The 6,138-nt window shown below is 42.8% G+C and overlaps 1 long non-coding RNA gene across 1 annotated transcript; it reads right to left on the bottom strand.

Moving 5' to 3' along the window:
• Positions 1-8: 8 nt before the first annotated feature.
• Positions 9-1,069, bottom strand: LOC104949987 (uncharacterized). The gene is made up of 3 exons (XR_798866.1): positions 1,058-1,069; positions 526-529; positions 9-274 (listed from the first exon to the last, which is right to left on the bottom strand). It is a non-coding gene; the product is annotated as an uncharacterized lncRNA (long non-coding RNA).
• Between the last annotated feature and the right edge of the window lie 5,069 nt (positions 1,070-6,138).

Here is a 6,138-nt window from a genome sequence, read left to right as displayed (position 1 = left end):
TTCTCAGACCGTTACACTCCCACCAAATTACTATGATTTATGAAACCTTACATGTGAATAAATCTAGTCATTTCAAGAACCAAGGTGGATATATGTGAAGTACCTTAATTCTCCACACTGGTAAGTGTTCAAAATGTCTAAGGTTTCATTAGAACACCTCTCAGTTGTTTTCTAGAAGTAAAACTAATTTATGAATAGGACGTTCGAGAATGGATGGTTTAACTGATATTTTTTCCTTCTTTCCAAGCTTCCTGTTTCCCATTTGAACTGTGACCTTTCGCACTATTCCATCTTCATCTTTACAAACATCTAGCACTCTGCCAAGTCTCCACTCATTTCGAGGAAGCTCTTCCTCTTTAACAATGACAATATCCCCTATTTTTGACATTTCGTCTTGGAGAATGCCAGCACTGTCTAAGGGTGATGTTTGTTAGATACTCCTTCTTCCATCTACTCCAGAATTGCTCTGCTAGATATTGTACTCTCCGCCACCTTTTTCTGGCATACAAATCTTCTGCCACAAACTTTCCTGGTGGAGGCAGCGGAAAGGAGGCTTTCATGGTGAATATATGGTTTGGGGTAAGTGGCTCTAAACCTTTTGGATCTGTAATGTGGTCAGTTGTGAGTGGGCGACTGTTTACGATTGACATGGCTTCATCGGAAAATGTTCTCAAGGAAGCGTCATCTAGTCTTCAAGCACTTTTAGAGAGAACCCAATTCAGGACGCTCTTAACTGTCCTGATCTGCCGCTCCCAAACGCCTCCCATGTGACTGGCCTCTGGCACATTCATAGAAAAGTCACAGTGTTTTTCAGCCAAGAAGGTAGTTAATCTGTCCTTGTCTACTTCTTGCAACGCCTTTGTCAGTTCATTTTTTGCACCAACAAAATGTGTCCCTTGATCGGATTTGATTTGTCTTACAGCTCCACGGATAGCCACGAAACATCTCAAGGCGTTTATGAAAGCATCAGTTGTTAGATCCTCTAACATTTCTACGTGGACTGATCTCGATGAGAAACAGTTGAATATGAGTCCATATCTCTTTTGGTCTTTACGACCTTGCTTTGTGTGAAATGGCCCAAAACAATCCATTCCACAGTATGAGAATGGGGGAGAGGGGTCAACACGGTAAGCAGGTAGATCCGCCATCTTTTGCATTTCTGTTGGCCTGCGAGCTCTTCTGCACACAACATATTGCTTAATGTGGTTTGCCACAACTTTGCTACCACCAACAATCCAATATCCATTTGCTCTCAGTTCGTTGAGTGTCTGTCCTCTTCCTTGGTGTTGTGTTTTCTCATGGTATTAATCTAATATCAAATGTGTGACCACACCGTGTTTTGGTAAGATCATTGGATGTTTCAGGTCAAGAGGTAAGGAGCCCTTCTTTAATCGCCCTCCCGCCCTGAGAACACCATCTTGTAACTCCGGGTCGAGCTGAAACAATGGATGACTGAGTGGCAGTTTACCCTGACTCAGTAGTTGTATTTTGTTGCTGAAAGCATCCCTTTGTGCTAACTTCACTAGCACAAGACTGGCTCTTCTTCTGTCTTCCACGATTATGGGTTCTGCCATTTTGGATCTTTTTGCCAGTCGCTGGATACGAGCAATAGCACTCAATGCTATGCTCCATTTTGAGAATCCTTTCAATCTCTCCAAGAAATTGTCCTCTTTTACTACATTTACTTGTAGTGATTGGGTTGTTTTGACTTCTGGATCAGCCAACAGAAGCTCTGTGTTCCATTTTGGTGTGACAATGTCTCTTTCCCACAAGAACTTTGGTCCAGTCAGCCAATTTGAGCTGACTAATTCTGCTACCTTTAGGCCTCTGGAGGCATGATCCGCTGGATTTTGATCCGTATCAACATAGCACCACTGTGCTGGGTCTGATCTTTCTCTGATTCTTTGGACTCTGTTGCAACAAAAACATGAAACCTTCTAGCTTCATTGTTAATGTAAGCTAAGACGACCTGTGAATCAGTCCAAAAATATTCTTGATCAATCTTGAGCTCTAGCTCCTCTTTTAACATGCTACTGATTGCTGATGAGACCACTGCTGCCGTCAACTCCAGCCTTGGTATGGTTACAACCGTGGTGGGTGCAACTCTCGCTTTACCTATGACCAAGGAGTAATGTATACTTTGTCTTCACTCACCACTCGGATATATGAACATTGACCATATCCATAGCTACTAGCATCGGAAAAGTGGTGTAGTTCAGTTCTCTGAACCTTGCCAAGGTATTCTGGGATGAAGCACCTTGGTATCTGGAGGTTTTGCAGATTATGTAGGTTGTTTAACCAGCTGTGGCTTTAGTTCTTCAGGAAGTGTGTCATCCCATCCTACACCTCTTCGGCACATCTCCTGCAGTATTTTCTTCCCCAGTAGGAGGAAGGGAGCCGCAAAGCCTAGTGGATCGAACACAGAGGCTACTGTTGATAGGATTCCTCGCCGTGTTGCTGGTTTTTCTGCTGGATTTAGTGTAACCTTGAAGGAGAATGTGTCGCTACTCATGCTCCACTTTACTCCCAAAACAGTCTGGACTGGGAGTTTACCATGGCTGAGATCCACATCCTGAACTCCACTGGCTCGCTCGCTGTCAGGTATTGACTCCAAATCTTCTCTGTTGTTAGAGATGAACTTGTGGAGGTGCAGTCTTCCATTTGCAGATATAGTTTGTGCTTCTCTTACCAGCTTGATGGCCGTATCCACAGATTCCACACTGACGAGACCATCATCCACATAGAAATGATTCCTGATGAAGTGAGCTGCTGCAGGATACTGCTTTTCATTTTGGCTTGCAAGATACTTCAATCCAAAGTTTGCGCAGCCCGGGGAAGATGCTGCTCCGAAAAGATGAACTTTCATACGATACTCTTTTGGCTGTGAAGTTGTGTCACCATTTTCCCACCACAGAAATCGTAAGTAGTCTCTGTCTTCTGGGTTCAAACGAAACCTGTGCAACATAGATCTACAACTACATCACAAATGACTGTGATTGGATGTTTGCAAAATGTACAGAGTACGCCTGTCAATCCATTTGTGAGATTAGGGCCAGTTAGTAACTGATCATTTAGTGCTGTTCCATCATATTTGGCTGAGCAGTCAAAAACAACCCTGATCTTTTCGGGTTTTCTTGGGTGATAGACCCCTTGATGTGGGATATACCACACATTTCCTGCTTTGGGTTGGTTCTCAGCTTTCTCTGCGTCTCCATCTTTAAAGATGCCTTCCATGAACTTGATGTAGTCCTCCTTGAATTTTGGATTTTTCTCAAACTTTCTTTTTAGATGGTTCAGTCGTTTGAGAGCCAGTAGCTTTTTCTTCGGTAATTGTGGGCGCACCTTAAAGGGAAGTGGCATTTCCAAGTTTCCCTCTGTATTTGTATGTATTGATTCAGTGAGTATTTGCAGGAACTGTATGTCATCTTGTGATATGCTCACTTCTCTATAATTCGTATCCCTGAAGTCGGATTCCAGGGCTCTAATGACCATGGTTGGTGTCAATGGAGGAAGTTCCTTCACATGTACACGGTGGCACAGACCTGTTACTTCTTTTGACTTTGCTACCTGTGGTGAGCTGCCAACAATACTCCAACCTAGGTCTGTCTTGACAGCATATGGTTTATCGTCACCTCCAGTTATGACCTGCCGAGGTACCAGCATCTGGAGCAGTCATAGCCTATTAAGAGTCCGACCTCACAATCCATCAGCTCAGGTAACTCCTTGGTTATGCTTTTCAGGTGTTTCCACCTTTTGGCAGTTTCAGAGGTAGGTATGTGGGAATGTTCAAGGGGAATGAAATCTCTGGTATAGGCAGGTGGCAAGTTAATGAAGCTTTGTGAGGAAAACCCTATAATTCTAAGACCGCTTACTCTGTTACTCTGTACAATGGAATCTTTTCCCATCATAGTGGTTAGCTTTAACTTGACCGGCTCTAAATGTGTCCCTGCATTCTCTTGGTCTACAAATGTGTTGCTACTCTGAGTATCCAATAGGGCATAAACCAATGTCTCTTTTTCAGGTGTGTTGGTTGACGATATCCAAACGGGCACGATCATTGATGTGCTCCCACCATTGCTCTTGTCCAAGCAGCAAGAGAGGGAAGACATATTTTCTTCTGCTTGCATAGCATGGGAAGAATATGTGTCTGCAGCAGCAGAACAGTCTTCATGAAGTGGTGTTGGATGAGGTCTCTTGCATATGCCACAAGTAGCTTTATTCCTGCCGTCCCTTGAAATGTGTCCTCTCCTAAGACAGCCAAAGCATAGGTTATTGTCATGTATGAACTGTCTCTTGTCTTCCCTAGGCTTATTGGCAAACATTGGATACTTGTAGATGGAGTGACTTTCTCTACAGCAAAGGCATGTGACTGGACTTGATGTCAATGAAGTGTTAACTGTATTTACTATGTTCGAAACGTTTGAGCTGCTCTCTACATCACTGTAATTAGTCTCTGTACTTTCTAGAGCAGATGATGTCACATTTGTTATGAATGCAATAGCATTTGTGCACTTTTAATCTCTGGATGTTCTCTCTTCACTTGATTTCAAGGCATGAAAGGATAGGATTGCATGCACTGTCTGCCTCTGTGTGTTTTCTAGTTAAGGGAGCCTTTGTTAGCCCTCTGGTTACACAGTTACAGGTCTGAGTGCATACGCGGTGTAGAGCTGAATAGATTCTTTTAGGAAACGTTGCTGTGGAGCACGGAGGAACAACCACAACGGCATACAGAGTGGAAGCGGATGTTCTGCTGACATGGCGTATTGAGTGCAACCAAAGCATGCTGTAACCATAGCAACATTTATTACACACCAAAGATGTTAAATGCCTTGTTTGGTGTTCCTTGTTTTAACCTTTAACTGTTATTCTCCTGCTTTTCTTTTGACTTCTGAGAGTAAAATTCCCTTAAATTCTAGTCTGCGGCTCCTGGTGCAGAATTAATCTGAATCAGCACTTTTTTGTTGCCCTGAAAGGAGAATATTGTCACGCTAGCTCATTAGCATGTGTAAAGGATTTAACTGTCCCATGAGGAGAATACGGAAAAACGGGTCGTATTTCACTGCCTGTGAGTTCCAGGCTGCTTTAAAGATGAACTCCAGCTGTGGCCTCAAATGTGTGTATCAATGAATATTCATTCACCTGTCACGTGTAGCCTGCCAGTAGGGGCCAACCCAGTTTCTATTCATTTATTGCTCCGTCCTTTACCTTTAACTCTGTTCCAAGATCATCCAGAGGTGGAAAGGCTGCTTATAGAGCGATGAGGAGAGAATCATATGAGGATAACGTTTTTCTTTCATATACTTGTCCTTTATGAACGCCTGCCCTGCAATAGAGTTTAGAGAGAGGGAGTTGTAAAATAGTGCTTCAAGCTCCAATTTGACCAATTTATATCAAAATAGAGAACACACACACACACGCACACACGCACACACGCACACACGCACACACACACACACACACACACACACACACACACACACACATATGCTCAGACCTCCCTGCTTTTAAAACCAATTTAATCACTGATCACACGCCTTATCAGACTTAAAAGGCCTGCGTAAACTCTGAGACTTGTTTCATTTCATCTCTGCTTTAGAGAGAAAGTTGTTCGAGCCCGACTAGTTGGTATTAAACATCTCGCTCTTGCCAACTATCCAATGCACCAAATATATTAAGATCAGAGCTGGCTCGGTCTGCAAGTGCTAACTTCGACAAAGCTGTGTTGACGGCTTGGTGGTATAAATACGGCATTGGCCCAATTGTGACAAAGTAATACTTCCTGCTGTTAACATGCATTTATAATGTTTTGGGTGAAAAGTAGGATAACAGAAAAATGTTCAGCTTCTGATTATTACATAAGGGATAAGACTGAAAAGTTACTTTAAGGACTTTTTAACATTTAATGAAATCAATCAATCAATCAATCAATCAATGTTTATTTATATAGCCCAATATCACAAATGTTACATTTGTCTAAGTGGACTTCACAGTTTGTACAGAATATCAGTATGACAATAGGACACCCTTTGTCCTTAGACCCTCACATCGTACAAGGAAAAACTTCCGGAGAAAACCCACAGTTTAAAGGGGAACATGGGAGAAACCTCAGGGAGAGCAACAGAGGAGGGATCCCTCTCC

This window comes from Notothenia coriiceps, unplaced genomic scaffold, assembly GCF_000735185.1.
Source record: "Notothenia coriiceps isolate Sejong01 unplaced genomic scaffold, NC01 NC01_scaffold00016995, whole genome shotgun sequence".
NCBI classification, from domain to species: domain Eukaryota; kingdom Metazoa; phylum Chordata; class Actinopteri; order Perciformes; family Nototheniidae; genus Notothenia; species Notothenia coriiceps.
Note: the sequence above shows the minus strand (reverse complement) of the source record. Positions and strands in the feature narration are given on the sequence as shown.